This window comes from Aquarana catesbeiana, linkage group LG10 (genome assembly GCF_042186555.1).
Source record: "Aquarana catesbeiana isolate 2022-GZ linkage group LG10, ASM4218655v1, whole genome shotgun sequence".
Taxonomy (NCBI): domain Eukaryota; kingdom Metazoa; phylum Chordata; class Amphibia; order Anura; family Ranidae; genus Aquarana; species Aquarana catesbeiana.
Window position 1 is genome coordinate 118917002 of NC_133333.1, and position 16974 is coordinate 118933975.

Here is a 16974-nt window from a genome sequence, read left to right on the forward strand (position 1 = left end):
TGCATCAGTGACACTGTCCCCCTTGTCCACCTGTTGGAGCACACGCTGCATGGAATAATGGAAAGGGGACATGAGGCAGAACAGAGGCAGGAAGAGGAGGACTTCCTTAGCTCTCAAGGCCCCCTTTATCCAGACAGTGTTCCTGCGTGCCCGCCGATCACACAGGAAGAGGACGAGGAGGAAGAGGAGGAGGAGGAGGAGGAAGATTGTGTCAGTATGGAGGTGGAGCCTGGCACTCAGCATCAGCAGCAGTCTTTAAGGGATCAGTCCCAAGAAACACATGGACTTGTACGTGGCTGGGAGGAGGTGGCTGCGGACCATGTCGTTCTTAGTGACCCAGAGGACTCCGGACCGAATGCCTCAGCAAACCTACGCTGCATGGCCTCCCTGATCCTGCAAAGCCTGCGTAAGGATCCTCGTATTCGTGGTATCAAGGAGAAGGACCAATACTGGCTGGCAACCCTCCTTGATCCACGTTACAAGGGTAAGGTTGCGGACCTTATCTTGCCATCGCAGAGGGAGCAGAGGATGAAACATCTTCGGGAGGCCTTGCAGAAAGGTCTGTGCAACGCGTTCCCAGAGACTGGGAGGTTACAAACTCCTGTTTCTGGACAACGTGTTGCTGAGGCTTCGGTCAGTCAAAGAAGGAGCGGTGGAGAAGGTGGCCGTCTGACCGATGCGTTCAGACAATTTTTCGGTCCGCAGCCCCAAGGTATGATCGGTTCCAGCAACCATCGCCAGCGTCTGTTTTACATGGTGCAGGAATACCTAGGGGCAAGATCAGACTTGGACACCTTTCCCACCGAAAATCCTCTGGGTTACTGGGTCTTGAGGATGGATCACTGGCCAGAGCTTGCACAGTATGCAATTGAGCTACTGGCCTGTCCTGCATCCAGCGTTCTTTCGGAACGCACATTCAGTGCTGCTGGAGGCGTGGTAACCGATCACAGGGTGCGTCTGTCCACCGACTCGGTCGATCGGCTGACCTTCATAAAAATGAATGAGTCTTGGATCACCACCAGCTACCAAGCACCTGATGCTGATGTAACCGAATAATTTTTTTTGAAATCTCAGATCCCTTCAAAGACTGCCTATGCTGATGCTGAGTGACTATCCCTGAGTAATTATCCTCTTCCTCCTCAATCATCACGCTGATAGCTTGTAAGAACATTTTTGGTTCTGGGCGCCACCACCAGTGCCTAAGGCACAATTTTTCAGCCCCTGTTTAACAGGGGCGTGTAATTACAATTTTTGATGTAATACTTTGCAGCAGGGCTCGTTCCTGCATTCCAACTAGAGTGTCTGTGAGGGGTTGCAGTGTTGTGGCACCAGCACCAGTGCCTAAGGCCCAATTTTTCTGCCCCTGTCTAACAGGGGCGTGTAATTACAATTTTTGATGCAATACTTTGCAGCAGGGCTCGTTCCTGCGTTCCAACTAGAGTGTCTGTGAGGGGTTGCAGTGTTGTGGCACCAGCACCAGTGCCTAAGGCCCAATTTTTCTGCCCCTGTCTAACAGGGGCGTGTAATTACAATTTTTGATGCAATACTTTGCAGCAGGGCTCGTTCCTGCGTTCCAACTAGAGTGTCTGTGAGGGGTTGCAGTGTTGTGGCACCAGCACCAGTGCCTAAGGCCCAATTTTTCTGCCCCTGTCTAACAGGGGCGTGTAATTACAATTTTTGAAGCAATACTTTGCAGCAGGGCTCGTTCCTGCGTTCCAACTAGAGTGTCTGTGAGGGGTTGCAGTGTTGTGGCACCAGCACCAGTGCCTAAGGCCTAATTTTTCAGCTCCTGTTCAACAGGGGCATGTAATTACAATTCTTGATCTAATATTTCACAGCAGGGCCCTGTGAGGGCTTACAGTGTTGTGGCCACAGCAACACCTAAGGCCCAAATTTCTGCTGAGTATATAGGGCAGGACCCTACTTTCAAACATCTAACTTACAAACGACTCCTACTTGCAAACGGAAGGAGACAACAGGAAGTGAGATGAAATCTACCCCTAGGAAGGGAAATTCTCTCCTGTAAGAGTTAATATGGGAAAACAATTTCTCCTTTCCACTGATGCTTTCCAATCCTTGTTCCACAAAAAAACCCAAATTTTCAAAAAACATTTTTCATTGGGACAAAAAAGTGAGGTGAAATCTTCTGAAGAGGAGGAAAGACAGCAAAACAAATGTCACAGGGGTGATAACCCTTCCCTATGTTTTCCAAAAAGCTTAGAAAAGATTTTTTGGCTGGAGCTAAACACGTTAAAAATGTTCAAAATTACAAACAGATTCTACTTAACAACAAACCTACAGTCCCTGTCTTGTTTGCACCGCCTGTATACTGCTGTTCAGAGTATATAGGGCCTGGTGGCCCCACACCTTTCCTTATTTTAATTTGGGTGCGGGGTTCCCCTTAATATCCATACAAGACCCAAAGGGCCTGGTAATGGACTGGGGGGTACCCATGCCGTTTGTCTCACTGATTTTCATCCATATTGCCATGACCCGACATGACATTAAACCCGCAAGCAGTTTTAAATGAGATTTTTTCCTTTAAAAATGACATTTGGTGCAGGGACTGTTCTAAACATGGGAAACACGCGTCAATTTACAGGCATACTATAGACACCCCCCAGGTACGATATTTAAAGGAATATTTCACTTTTTTTTTTTTACTTTAAGCATCATTAAAATCACTGCTCCCGAAAAAACGGCCGTTTTTAAAAGTTTTTTTTGCATTGATACATGTCCCCTGGGGTAGGACCCGGGTCCCCAAACCCTTTTTAGGACAATACCATGCAAATTAGCCTTTAAAATGAGCACTTTTGATTTCGAACGTTCGAGTCCCATAGACGTCAATGGGGTTCTAACGTTCGTGCGAACTTTCAGTCCGTTCGCGGGTTCTGGTGCGAACCGAACCGGGGGGTGTTCGGCTCATCCCTAGTTCTGATGTATTGGGCCATGGGTTCGAGTATAAGGGCAAATAATAAGGGAGATAATGGGCAACCCTGTCGGGTACCTCTTTCGATATTAAAGGCTTCAGATTTGTATCCAGCATATTTTATATAGGCTTTGGGTTTATTATATAATGCTTTGATCCATGTTAAAAAGTGGGGTCCAAAACCCCATTTTTGTAATGAATATTGCATATATTGCCAGGATACTGTGTCAAATGCCCTCTTAATATCGAGAGATAGAAAACATAAAGGGATTTTCCGTTTTTTAGCAATATGTGCCAATAACACTGCCCTGCGTATATTATCGCCTGCCTGTCTATTTGGCATGAAGCCTACTTGATCTCTATGTATTAATTTTCCTATAATGCTATTGAGGCATTTTGCTATTATTTTTGCTAATAATTTAATATCGAGGTTTAACAGAGAGATAGGCCGATAATTCACACAGGAAGTATCATCAGAAAGGGGTTTTGGGATCATACAAACAATTGCCATTAGTGTTTCTTGCCGAAAAGAATGTCCATCTAGAAGTTTGTTAAAAGTTTCACTGAGAATGGGAGAGAGTATTTCTGAGAATGTTTTATAGTATAAAGCCGAGTAGCCGTCTGGGCCTGGTCTTTTGTTAAGTTTTAGGTCTTTTATGGCGTTAGCAACTTCATCTATAGTTATAGGCTCATCCAAACTGCTTTTTTGATTCTGAGATAACTCAGGTAAGGTTATTTTTGAGAAGAAGGATTCAGCTTCTGTAGGATTAAATTCATTGTTTGTCTTGTATAAAGTTGCGAGATGTGAGTGAAATTTATGGACTATTTTAACTGGATTACAAGTGTAAACATTTTTTGATAATTTCAAACGTATTGGTTTGAAAGATTTGTTAGTTGAATTTAATGCCCGAGCCAAATATGTACCTGGTTTGTTTGTATTCATGTAGAAATTGTGTTTGGAGCGTTTGAGGGATTTATCAACTGACTCAGTGAGAAATAGATCGTATTCCAATCTAGATTTTTCCAGATGAGATTTTGTACTCTGAGATGGATTATCTTGAAATGATATGTAGACTGCATTAAAATTGAGTTCTAGTTTTTTTGCTAGATTTTTGCGTTCCCGTTTAAATAGTGCCATTTGTCTTTGTATTGTACCACGCAAGACAGGCTTATGAGCTTCCCACAGTGTTATTGGGGAGATGTCTGTTGTATTATTAATTGATATGTATTCCTTTAAAGCTTGTTCAATGGCCATCTGATGTAGTGGGTGTTTGAGCATTATGTCCGGTAAGTACCACGTTGGGTCATGCGCTTTTGGTATGGCTGAGGCTATAGTAGTGTATACTGCATTATGGTCAGACCACGGAATCGGAATTATATCTGATGCAATAATTTCTGGTATCATTCCTATTGTTAGAAAAATATGATCTATTCTGGTGAAGGTTTGATGAGGGTGCGAGAAATAAGTGAATTTCTTTTTCATTGGGTTACTTTCTCTCCATTAATCTACCAGATTGTATTTGGAAAGAAGTTGAGAAAAAGGTAATCTAGGGGTTATTTTGGATGGTGTAAAAGGTGATTTATCTAGAAATGGGAGGAGGACCTGGTTCGAATCCCCACACATTATCACTGTTCCTATTTTGTGTGTATTAATCACTTGTAATATATGTGAGAGGAATGGTTTAGGTTGTTTGTTAGGAGCGTAGTAGGAAATCACCGTGATTGCTGTATCCATTATATAACCCATGAGTATCAGGTATCTACCTTCTGGGTCTTTAATTTCTGATGATAAGGTGAATGGTGTGGATCGGTGAAATGCAATTAGAGTTCCCCTTTGCTTGGTACAGGCAGAAGCCGTGTAAATTTGTTGATAAAAAGGAGAAATATATTTTGGAGTAGAATCTTTGGTGAAGTGTGTTTCTTGGAGGCATACTATGTGAGCCTTCTTGTTATGGAAAGTACGGAAGGCTTTGGTCCTTTTTTGAGGGACATTTATTCCCTGAACATTCAGGGAAAGTATATTCAGTGGTGCCATGGCAATAGATCAAATAGTTTTGACTTACTTTTTGTTATGCAGAGCTGACTGCGCAGATCAACCTGTGTGGACTGAAGAGATGAATAGATAGAAAAGAAACCAGTGAATTCTGGAGTAAAGAGTAAACAAAAAACATATGAGATTAGATGATACATTGTATAAATTATTTTTTGCAAGTAATCACAATTTACCCGTGAAAGAGAATAAATATCTCTCTCAGGGGAATAAGTGCCTTCGTCACACTCCCACATAATATGGTTGGGAGAATGAGGAGGGCTAATGGGGGTACACGGATCTTCCGCTTACAGGAGAGAAGTGCTATGTCAAAAGACATCAAAATGATGTTTCATTAGTTGGAGTGCAGAATATAGTTTTTGTTGAAATTATTTATTCCAGGGTGGTTGTATATGGTTAGTGTTGCCCTAGGCTAAATAATTCAGTTAGAAAGGTACTGTTAATAACTTTGGTATTGATGAAGATAGTTTGAATTATTTTGGGATTTTAACCCTTTTAGAGTAAACAATTACATATTTTATTCATATGAAACTGTTTAGATATGTTAACTCATAAAATTGAGGTTGTATTGCTTCAGATTAGAATAAACAAAAACATAATTCTAGGAACTAGTTAGGTAATAATATATTTGTTTTAAGAAAAGAAAGAAAAAGCTTCCATTACTTCTGGATTATTGAACATATTTGTCCTAAAAAGTAATAAATCTATTGTTATTACCTGATAATATATAACTGAACAAGAATTTCCTTATTTCACTTATATATTCTAAGGCTATATGAATCAGAAGTAATAAGAAATATAACTGGAATGTAACATGATCCCACACAGTGTGTGACTATCAGAATGCAGTTACATTCAGTTATAAATATAGGTTTTTTATAGAGAACCATCTCTTAGTATAATAAATGAAGAGATATCAGGAATTAGGATGTCAGTCCATTGAATCTTCTTGGTCCATGGATGATGTGGCATAACGGCCTCTTTTGTGAGAATGATGATTCCCATTTTGTTCTGAAATTTTCTGAGTGCTGCCTGAAGGTGAAGATGATGCCATTCTTCTGCGTGTGGGAGTGTTGCTGCTTGTGGGTTCTGTCAGATTTAATTTTAAAAGGGTTTGTTGTAGTTCATCTGCTGATCTGCTTCTGTAAATTGTACCTTGGTAGTTAAATCTGACTGAAAAGGGGAAGCCCCATTGATACATAATGTTGTGGCGTTGCAGTTCCATTAGTTGGGGTTTCATGGATCGTCTTTTAGTAATAGTAAGTTGGGATAGGTCAGCAAAAATTTGATAATTGTGTCCTTGAAAATTAAGTTCCTTTTTTTCTCTTGCAGCAATTAGTATTTGTTCTTTCGTTCTGTAATAATGAAATTTTGTGATTATATCACGTGGGGGTCTATCTTTCTTTTTGGCTGTGAGGGCTCTGTGTACTCTGTCCAGTTCTAAACGTTCAATAGGGATATCTGGCTTTAGTTCTTGTAATAGAGCAGTAATAGTAGATTGCAGGTCTGTCACAGTTTCAGGTATTCCCCTTATGCGCAAGTTTGAACGTCTGGCTCTATTTTCGTAATCTTCGAGCTTAGTTTGAAGTATTAAATTCTCTTTTTTTAATTTTTCCAATTCTGTTATATTTTCTTGGGTTGTAATTTCAATTTCATCCATTTTTATTTCTAAGGCTGTGGTGCGGTTTCCCAGCTCTCTTATTTCTTTGGTTAGGCTTTTTGTTATTTGGTCTGAGGTTTGTTTTAAAGCCTTATGAAGCATCTTTTCAAATTGTAATAATATTACTTGTGGAGAAGTTTGTGAGAGGATTTGTTCTGTATCTGACTCAAATGGAGAGTCTTGCTGTGACATTTTCTGTCTGTGAGAGCGCCCTGATGCTGTATCTTGTGAGGTGACTGGAGCTGCTTCAGCTGCAGTGAGTGCCTGTGAGCTCTTTGTGAGGTGATTTTTATTTCTGCCACGGTTTCCTCCCAGTACCATATTTCCTGCCCAAACTTTCACAGTTTGTTCCCTGGGGCAAAAAGGTTCAAATGGATACCTTTTGAGCCTGCAGGCTCCGCTTTGTCCTTCTCTTCTCTCCTCAGCGGTGTGGAGCTCTAACAATGCATGTCTGCTCTGCTAGGCTCCGCCTCCTGCCCCCATCTTTAAAATATTTTATTGTTTTGAGTTAAATATAGTTCAGGTTTACAAAGAAAGATAATAACATTCTTGTACATATAAGGTAACAGGCAATTGTAATGCATCACATAGGTGATTATGGTATTAAAAGTAACACACAATATATCATAAACGTTTATATCATTTTAAGTGAATACAGAAAACAAGAATTATACAAATTAAAGGTAAAGTATAGGAGGTATGGGGTTGGAATAAGTTTATTAAGAAGTGTGGGGAAAGGTAAGATGCAGGGAAGTAAGTATAATAGAGAAAAGGAAGTAACATAGTTGGTGGAGAATCAGTAAATAGTTCAAGGGCCAAGTTCCTGCAATATGGCTTGGCTTCATCTGGAGATTAAATAAGTCTTTCCAACTATTTTTAGTCATTCACACTTCAAGAAAGTCAAGTAGTAAGTGAAGGGGGTAGTAACTGCACAGTGTTGGGGGTAAGAAGATAAGGGGGTGGGACATGGGGGAATTACTAGAGAAAACCACTAATTAAAGGCAATATGTATAGTTTATAGTAACATTATAGGTTGTCCATATAATGTCTTCAAAGAAGAAATAATTAATTATCGAATCCTGGAGGTAGGAAATGCTCAAAACATGGTCTCTATAAGGCTTCATACTTCGATAAATTGTCAAGTAAGATTGCTTCGGTCTTTGCGTGGATCATGAACTGAGTTATTCTGTTCTTAAATGACAAAATACAGAGTGAGTCAGATTTCCATGCTTTCGCTATGGTCTGTTTGGCTGCTGTGGTTATGAAGAGCATAAGCTTAAACTGGCAGTGTGATAAGATATTTGGTTTATCATTTAGGAGTGCTGTGGTTGGATCAGGAAGCAAAGGTATATTAAACATAGTAGAAAGCATCTTAAACACCTCCAACCAAAAGGATTCAACTATTTTACATTTCCACCATATGTGCATGTGTGATCCTAGTGCTGAACATCCTCGGAAGCATTGGGACAGGTATTGTGGAGAAAACTTGGAGATTCTGGCAGGGACTAGGTACCATCTGGTGAGAACTTTGTAATTAGTTTCGAGAGCGACAATATTAGGTGATGCTGATTCCATATTTGGGACCAGTTTATTTGTTCGGGTTGTAATTGAAGGTCTGTTTCCCATTTTGTGGTATAAGTCAGTGGAGATGAAGAGTTGTGTGAGAGTAGTTGAGTATATATATCTGAGATGAGTCCTCTTCTATGAAGATCATTGTTGCAAGCTTTTTCAAATACGGTGAGATTAGGAGACGTCAAGTCTGAAGGTGCATTAGTAGACAGGAAATTTTTGATTTGTAGGTACCTAAACATTTCTGAGGGCGGGATATTACATGTTTCACAGAGAGCTGGAAAGGGTGTGATAACCCGGGTTTTATAGAAATGATATGCCCTTGTTAATCCCGCTTTTGACCAAGCTAGGAAAGATGTTGGGGAACACCAGGCCGGGTAGAATGATGGGTTATGTAAGAACGAGAGGAGAGGATTGTGTGAAGATTGGAGGCCAAATTGAGTTTTCAATCTATCCCAGATTGAAAGGCTGTGTTTGGTAATTGGATTAGCAAGCTTCTGACGTTGTGATGGAGAAAGCCATAAAAGATTTGCTGAAGAAAGAGGATCACAGTCAACCGATTTCAATGCCACCCATAGTGGAATTTCAGATGTAGCATGGTATTTAGTTAATTGTGACAGCTGTGCTGCATAATAGTATTTGGTAAAGTCTGGTACACCCAGACCCCCTCAGATTCTGATGGAATACAGGGTAGGTTTAGGTAATCGAGGTTTGGCATTGCCCCAAATGTATTGTAAAGTTTTCCGTTGTAAGATACATAAGAAATGTGCTGGGACAGCGATAGGAAGAACCCTGAATAGATATAACATTTTTGGAAGGATAGACATTTTTATCGCTGCAATCCTACCCATCCATGACAGAGGTAAATTTGACCAGTTAGAGAGGAGTTTAGAGAGTTGTGATAGCATTGGCGGGTAGTTAGTAGCATATAGATCCATTGGGTTAGACGTAAAGTTGACTCCCAAATAGGATATAGAAATTGGTGACCATGCAAATGGTAAGGAATGAATTAATTGGGTGTGAAGATCAGGAGGTAGTGAAATATTTAGGACTTTTGATTTTTGTAGATTAACTGAGAGGCCCGATACTCGTTCAAATTTTGAGAGAATATCAAGAAGAGTTGGTGCTGATATTATAGGGGATGTTAAAAATATTATGACATCGTCCCCAAACATGCATAATTTATGATGGTAGCCGCCAAGTTCTAGACCTTTAATGTTTGGGTTAGTTCTAATAAGTTGGGCTAGGGGTTCTATTGCTAAAGAAAAAAGAAGAGGGGAAAGGGGGCAACCTTGTCTAGTTCCTCTTTCTATATTAAAAGAATCAGATTTAAATCCTGAGTATGCAATATGCGCTTTCGGATTATGGTATAAGGTAGTGATCCATCTGAGGAAATGTGGACCGAATCCCCATTGGTTAAGAATAGAATTTAGATAAGGCCATGATAGGGTGTCAAATGTCTTTCGTATGTCTAATGAAAGGAAACATGTAGGAATACGGCGGGAACGTGCTATATGAGCTAGAATTGTGGCTCGGCGGATATTGTCGCCTGCTTGTCTTGAGGGAATAAATCCAGTTTGATCCTTATGTATCAAAGAACCGATTATAGGATTGAGTCTGGAAGAGAGAATCTTGGCTAAAATTTGGATATCAATGTTAAGGATAGATATTGGTCTGTAATTAGCCCAAGAAGTGTTGTCTGTATTGGGCTTAGGGATCATGGAGATGGAGGGGGTAAGTGATTCTGTACGGAAATAGTGATCATTAAGAAGAAGTTTAAAGGCATCAACCATGAGGGGTGACAATAGTGAAGTAAATTGTTTGTAGTAAGTGGCTGATAAACCATCAACACCAGGGCCTTTGCGAAGTTTAAGTGATTTAATGGCAGTTTGTATTTCTATCGCAGTAATAGGTTTCTCTAGTAAGTCTTGTTGAGTTTGAGAGAGTGAAGGAAGGTGATTCGTAGATAAGAGATTGTTTAGGTGTGATTGGTTTAACATTTTAGTTTCTTTGTATAGTTCTGTTAGTTTTTTCTTGAATTCGTTAAGGATTTTCAGCGGGTTGCTAGTATAGTTATCTTTAGCAATTTTTAGGCGGATAGGTTTTGGGGTGTAATTTGTCTTTCGTAGTGCTAAAGCCAGAAATGTAGTTGGCTTGTTAGCTTGCATGTAAAAGGTGTGTTTAGTTTTGCGTAAAGTTTTCTCGGCTGATTCTGTTAAAAAAAGGTCAAGTTCTATGCGTGATTTATCATAATTTAATTTATTATGTGGAGATGGTGAAGCTTGAAAAGTTTCAAAAGCTTTGTAAAATGCTTCCTCTAGGCGTTTGTGAAGTTGTTGTTTTTGCTTACGTATATGAGATGCTTGACTAATACAGACCCCTCTAACATAGGGTTTGAAAGCTTCCCACCGAGTTAAAGGATCCGTATCAGAGTTCTTGTTGTGAGTAAGATAGTCTTTTATGGCTTCCTCCAAGTTTAATTTAAATGTAGAATTCGCTAAGAGCCTGTCATTTTTGCACCATGTTTTATGATTGGGTTTCGGAACCAATGAGGAGAGAGTTGTTATGACTGGGTTATGGTCTGACCAAGTACAAGGTGTAATATTGGAGTTCAGAATGAATTCGGAGGTGCTAATTGGAATGAAAAGATGATCTATACGGGAAAATTGTTTATGAGGATGAGAGTAATGTGTATACTGTCTTCTTGCAGGATTATGTTCTCACCAGGCATCAAGTAGTGAGTGTTGGTTCAGAAGTCTCTGATAGGAAAGTTTGGGTGTGGTATGAGGGGTTGGGTATTTGTCAAGGAATGGGTATATTGTTTGATTTGAGTCTCCTCCAATAATAAGGGTACCTTGTTTATGCAAATCAATCACTGAAAAAAGGTGAGAGAGGAATAGTAGTGGATTTTTATTAGGAGCGTAATAGGAGACTATAGTAACTTCACTACCTAATAAAAATCCAGATAAGATTAGATATCTCCCTTCAGGGTCTTTGAGCTCTTTGGTAAGGGTGAATGGTGTTGTGCGGTGGAATGCTATTAGAACTCCCCTTTGTTTAGTATTGGCAGATGCTGTATAAACTTGTGGGTATTTACGGCTGAAATATTTTGGTGTGGACTGTGGGATAGAATGTGTCTCTTGTAGGCACACCACATGTGACAATTGTTTGGAGAAATAAATTAATGGCTTTAGTGCGCTTTGGAGGAGAGTTGAGACCTTGTACATTAATATATTCAGGGAAGACATTATTGAAGATGGGTATTTCTCTGGTGTAAAAGTGTTAGGGAATGTAGATTTTCTCTATGGAACAGAAATATGAAAGAGAAGTTCAGCAAGGGTTGTGCAGTATTGATATACACTAGTATAAAATGTGTTAAAGAGAGATAAAACAAAACAAAACAAAAAAAAAAAAAGGGAAAACAATAAAGAATTTAGAAAAAATAAAAAAGGTTGCTCCTAAGTGGAGCTAATATCTAAGGGGTGGTGATAAATCACCAACCAAGAGATATAGATGTTCCAAAGAGCGTCCAATCAATATTGGGCACTCAAGGAAAAAAAAGGAGGTGCAGTGAACTGTCTCCGGGACTACGACAGCCTACTGATATTGTATTAGATATCATTGAACTGATCAGTCAAAAGATGTAAATTAAACTTGGGAAAAAAAATTGTTAATATCTATATGATATTTTAGTTTCAAATAATTCCAAACACAATTGGCTAAGTAAACCTTTGCAATTTATGTAAATTAACTATTCAGAAGAGAAAAAGAAAATTTGAAGAGGTCAGCTATTAGACCTATTTAACCACTTCAGCCCCGAAAGGATTTACCCCCTTCCTGACCAGAGCACTTTTTACAATTTGGCACTGCGTCGCTTTAACTGCTAATTGCACAGTCATGCAATGCTGTACCCAAACGAAATTTGCGTCCTTTTCTTCACACAAATAGAGCTTTCTTTTGATGTTATTTGATCACCTCTGCAGTTTTTATTTTTTGCGCTATAAACGGAAAAAGACCGAAAATTTTGAAAAAAATGATATTTTCTAATTTTTGTTATAAAAAAAATCCAATAAACTCAATTTTAGTCATACATTTAGGCCAAAATGTATTCGGCAACATGTCTTTGGTAAAAAAAATGGCAATAAGCGTATATTTATTGGTTTGCGCAAAAGTTATAGCGTCTACAAACTAGGGTACATTTTCTGTCATTTACACAGCTTTTAGTTTATGACTGCCTATGTCATTTCTTGAGGTGCTAAAATGGCAGGGCAGTACAACCCCCCCCAAATGACCCCATTTTGGAAAGTAGACACCCCAAGGAAATTGCTAAGAGGCATGTTGTGCCCATTGAATATTAATTTTTTTGTCCCAAGTGATTGAATAATGACTAATAAAAAAAAAAAAAATTACAAAAAGTTGTCACTAAATGATATATTGCTCACACAGGCCATGGGCATATGTGGAATTGCACCCCAAAATACATTCAGCTGCTTCTGAGTACGGGGATACCATATGTGTGGGACTTTCTGGGAGCCTAGCCGCGTACGGGGCCCCGAAAACCAATTACCGCCTTCAGGATTTCTAAGGGCGTACATTTTTTATTTCACTCCTCACTACCTATCACAGTTTTGAAGGCCATAAAATGCCCAGATGGCACAACCCCCCCCCAAATGACCCCATTTTGGAAAGTAGACACCCCAAGCTATTTGCTGAGAGGCATGTTGAGTCCATGGAATATTTTATATTTTGACACAAGTTGCGGGAAAGTGACACATTTTTTTTTTTTTTTGCACAAAGTTGTCACTAAATGATATATTGCTCACACAGGCCATGGGCATATGTGGAATTGCACCCCAAAATACATTTAGCTGCTTCTCCTGAGTATGGGGATACCACATGTGTGGGACTTTTTGGGAGCCTAACCGCGTACGGGGCCCCGAAAACCAATCACCGCCTTCAGGATTTCTAAGGGTGTAAATTTCTGATTTCACTCTTCACTGCCTATCACAGTTTCGGAGGCCATGGAATGCCCAGGTGGCACAAAACCCCCCCAAATGACCCCATTTTGGAAAGAAGACACCCCAAGATATTTGCTGAGAGGCATGGTGAGTATTTTGCAGCTCTCATTTGTTTTTGAAAATGAAGACAGACAAGAAAAAAATTTTTTTTTTTTCTTTTTTCAATTTTCAAAACTTTGTGACAAAAAGTGAGGTCTGCAAAATACTCACTATACCTCTCAGCAAATAGCTTGGGGTGTCTACTTTCCAAAATAGGGTCATTTGGGGGGGGTTTGTGCCACCTGGGCATTCCATGGCCTCTGAAACTGTGATAGGCAGTGAAGAGTGAAATCAAAAATTTACTCCCTTAGAAAGCCTGAAGGCTGTGCTTGTTTTTCGGGGTCCCGTGTGCGGCTAGGTTCCCAAAAAGTCTCACACATGTGGTATCCCCGTACTCAGGAGAAGCAACAGAATGTATTTTGGGGTGTAATTTCACATATTCCCATGGCATGTTTGAGCAATATATCATTTAGTGACAACTTTGTGCAAAAAAAAAAAAAAAAAATTGTCTTTTTCCCGCAACTTGTGTCACAATATAAAATATTCCATGGACTTGACATGCCTCTCAGCAAATAGCTTGGGGTGTCTACTTTCCAAAATCGGGTCATTTGGGGGGGTTTGAACTGTCCTGGCATTTTATGCACAACATTTAGAAGCTTATGTCACACATTACCCACTCTTCTAACCACTTGAAGACAAAGCCCTTTCTGACACTTTTTGTTTACATGAAAAAAATTAATTTTTTTTGCAAGAAAATTACTTTGAACCCCCAAACATTATATATTTTTTTAAAGCAAATGCCCTACAGATTAAAATGATGGGTGTTTCATTTTTTTTTCACACAGTATTTGCGCAGCGATTTTTCAAACACATTTTTTTGGGAAAAAACACACTTTTTTAAATTTTAATGCACTAAAACACACTATATTGCCCAAATGTTTGATGAAATAAAAAAGATGATCTTAGGCCGAGTACATGGATACCAAACATGACATGCTTTAAAATTGCGCACAAACGTGCAGTGGCAACAAAATAAATACATTTTTAAAAGCCTTTAAAAGCCTTTACAGGTTACCACTTTAGATTTACAGAGGAGGTCTACTGCTAAAATTACTACCCTCGATCTGACCTTCGTGGTGATACCTCACATGCATGGTGCAATTGCTGTTTACATTTGACGCCAGACCGACGCTTGCGTTCGCCTTAGCGCGAGAGCAGGGGGGGACAGGGGTGCTTTTTGTTTTTTTTTTTCCTTTATTATTTTTTTGCTTTTTTATCTTATTTTTAAACTGTTCCTTTCATTTTTTTTTAATCATTTTTATTGTTATCTGAGGGAATGTAAATATCCCCTATGATAGCAATAGGTAGTGACAGGTACTCTTTTTTTGAAAAAATTGGGGTGTATTAGACCCTAGATCTCTCCTCTGCCCTCAAAACATCTGACTACGCCAAGATCGGTGTGATAAAATGCTTTCCCAATTTCCCAATGGCGCTGTTTACATCCGGCGAAATCTAAGTCATGAAATACTCGTAGCTTACGGTTTCTTAGGCCATAGAGATGTTTGGAGCCACTCTGGTCTCTGATCAGCTCTATGGTCAGCTGGCTGATTCACCAGCTGCATTCTCAGGTTCCCTGTTGAGACAGGAGAGCCAGAGAAAAACACAGAAGACGGTAGGGGGGGCATTCCCTCGCACTACTTGTAAAAGCAGTCTAGAGGCTAATTAGCCACTAGGATTGCTTTTACATGAAAGCAGACCACTGGCTGAAAAGAATGATACCAAGATGATACCTAAACCTGCAGGCATCATTCTGGTATAACCACTCAAAGTCGTGAATTGCGTACCTGAAGACAAAAAAATGGTTAACAATAAAACACAGTAAACGGTAAAGTATAAAAAATTGCATACCTGAAAAGCAAACATGATAAAACATAATAACAATAAAACATTGCAGAATAGAATACAGTAAAAAAGAGAAGAACAATAGAGAGAGAATAGAGAGAGAGAGAACAATGAAACGACAACTATTTTTTTTTATTCTATATATTTTTTTGTGTGTTTTTTTTTTTTTACACTTTTTTTGTAACTGTAACTTTTATAACTGGTTCCAGGTTCGGGTCTCTCAAAATGCGATGGCATCTTGGGAGACCCTGTAAAAGTGTGCCTAGTCTGTGCAATGCTGTACCCTACGCTAATACTCAACTAGTGTATGGTAGCGTTCAAAACATTCACCAATGCAAAGACCAGGATTATCAGGACAGGAGGGACAATAGCAGGTGTCACGCCTATATCCGCGTTTGCTACAGACACGACATCTTTTTGGGGGGGTTCGTTGGGTAGGGGTACTCGGGAGGACATAAAAATGCCTCTTATGCAGCCGACTGCATTTGGTTGGGGATGTGAATAGGGGAAGTACGGGCGCTGCAGAAGCGGTGGGTTCCCAATTATTAGGATTGGCGAATGCAGCAGGAAGGGCATTATGGGCACGACGGGCCTGTTTGTCTTCTTCTTGGTGGCAGTGGGACACTACTTGTGCTTGCCACCTCACCAGCTTGAACTGCACTTATGGGACTCACCACGTCACCAAGTGTTACTGCAGTGCTGGTTTGACTATGACCGGGGTGTACTAGGCCGCTGGTGCTTGCCAGTTCACCAAAACGCTACCAAAAAAACTGTTAGCGATCGCAGGGATCAGGCCTGACTCTGCGAATGCTGACGTTATGTGTGTTTAGTGTTTTGTAAGTGACAGTGATCGATCGATACTGCACTTGGGTGGGCTGGGCCGGCCGGAGGGGCAAAACGCAGGTGCTAGCAGGTATCTGGGCTGATCCCGCTAACACTGCGTTTTTGGGAACCCTAAACTGCTGGGGACGCTAGTATAGATCTGATCGGATCATATATTGATCCGTTCAGATACTATACCACTAAGGGAGGTGTATGGTGCGTGTGTGGGTGTTAGCGGTACTGGCACTAACCTGACGCTGCTTGGGGCTGGTGCTTGCCAGTTCACCAAAACGCTACCAAAAAAACTGTTAGCGATCGCAGGGATCAGGCCTGACTCTGCGAACGCTGCAGTTATGCGTTTATTGTTTTTTTGTAAGTGACAGTGATCGATCGATACTGAACTTGGGTGGGCTGGGCTGGGCCGGCCGGAGGGGCAAAATGCAGGTGCTAGCAGGTATCTGGGCTGATCCCGCTAACACTGCGTTTTTGGGAACCCTAAACTGCTGGGGACGCTAGTATAGATGTGATCGGATCAGATATTGATTCGTTCAGATACTATACCACTAAGGGAGGTGTGCGGTGCGTGCGTGGGTGTTAGCGGTACTGGCGCTAATCTGACGCTGCCTGGGGCGACGCATATCACCGCCGGGCGATCAGGGGGCTAAACCTTTATTAGGTAATAAACGGCGGGTGCCCTGACACTATAAAAAATAAATGAACTAACCAGCATCACCAGTAACGGTTATACGGTGATCAGTGGTGAAAGGGTTAACTAGGGGGCAATCAAGGGGTTAAAACATTTATTAGATAGTATATGGGGGTCCCTGACGCTATAAAACGCTGACGGCGAACCTAAATATTTACCTCCCTAACTAGCGTCACCAGTGACACTAATACAGCGATCAGAAAAATGATCGCTTAGTGACACTGGCGACGGGGGGTGATAAAGGGGTTAAAACTTTATTAGGGAGGTTAGGGGGGTACC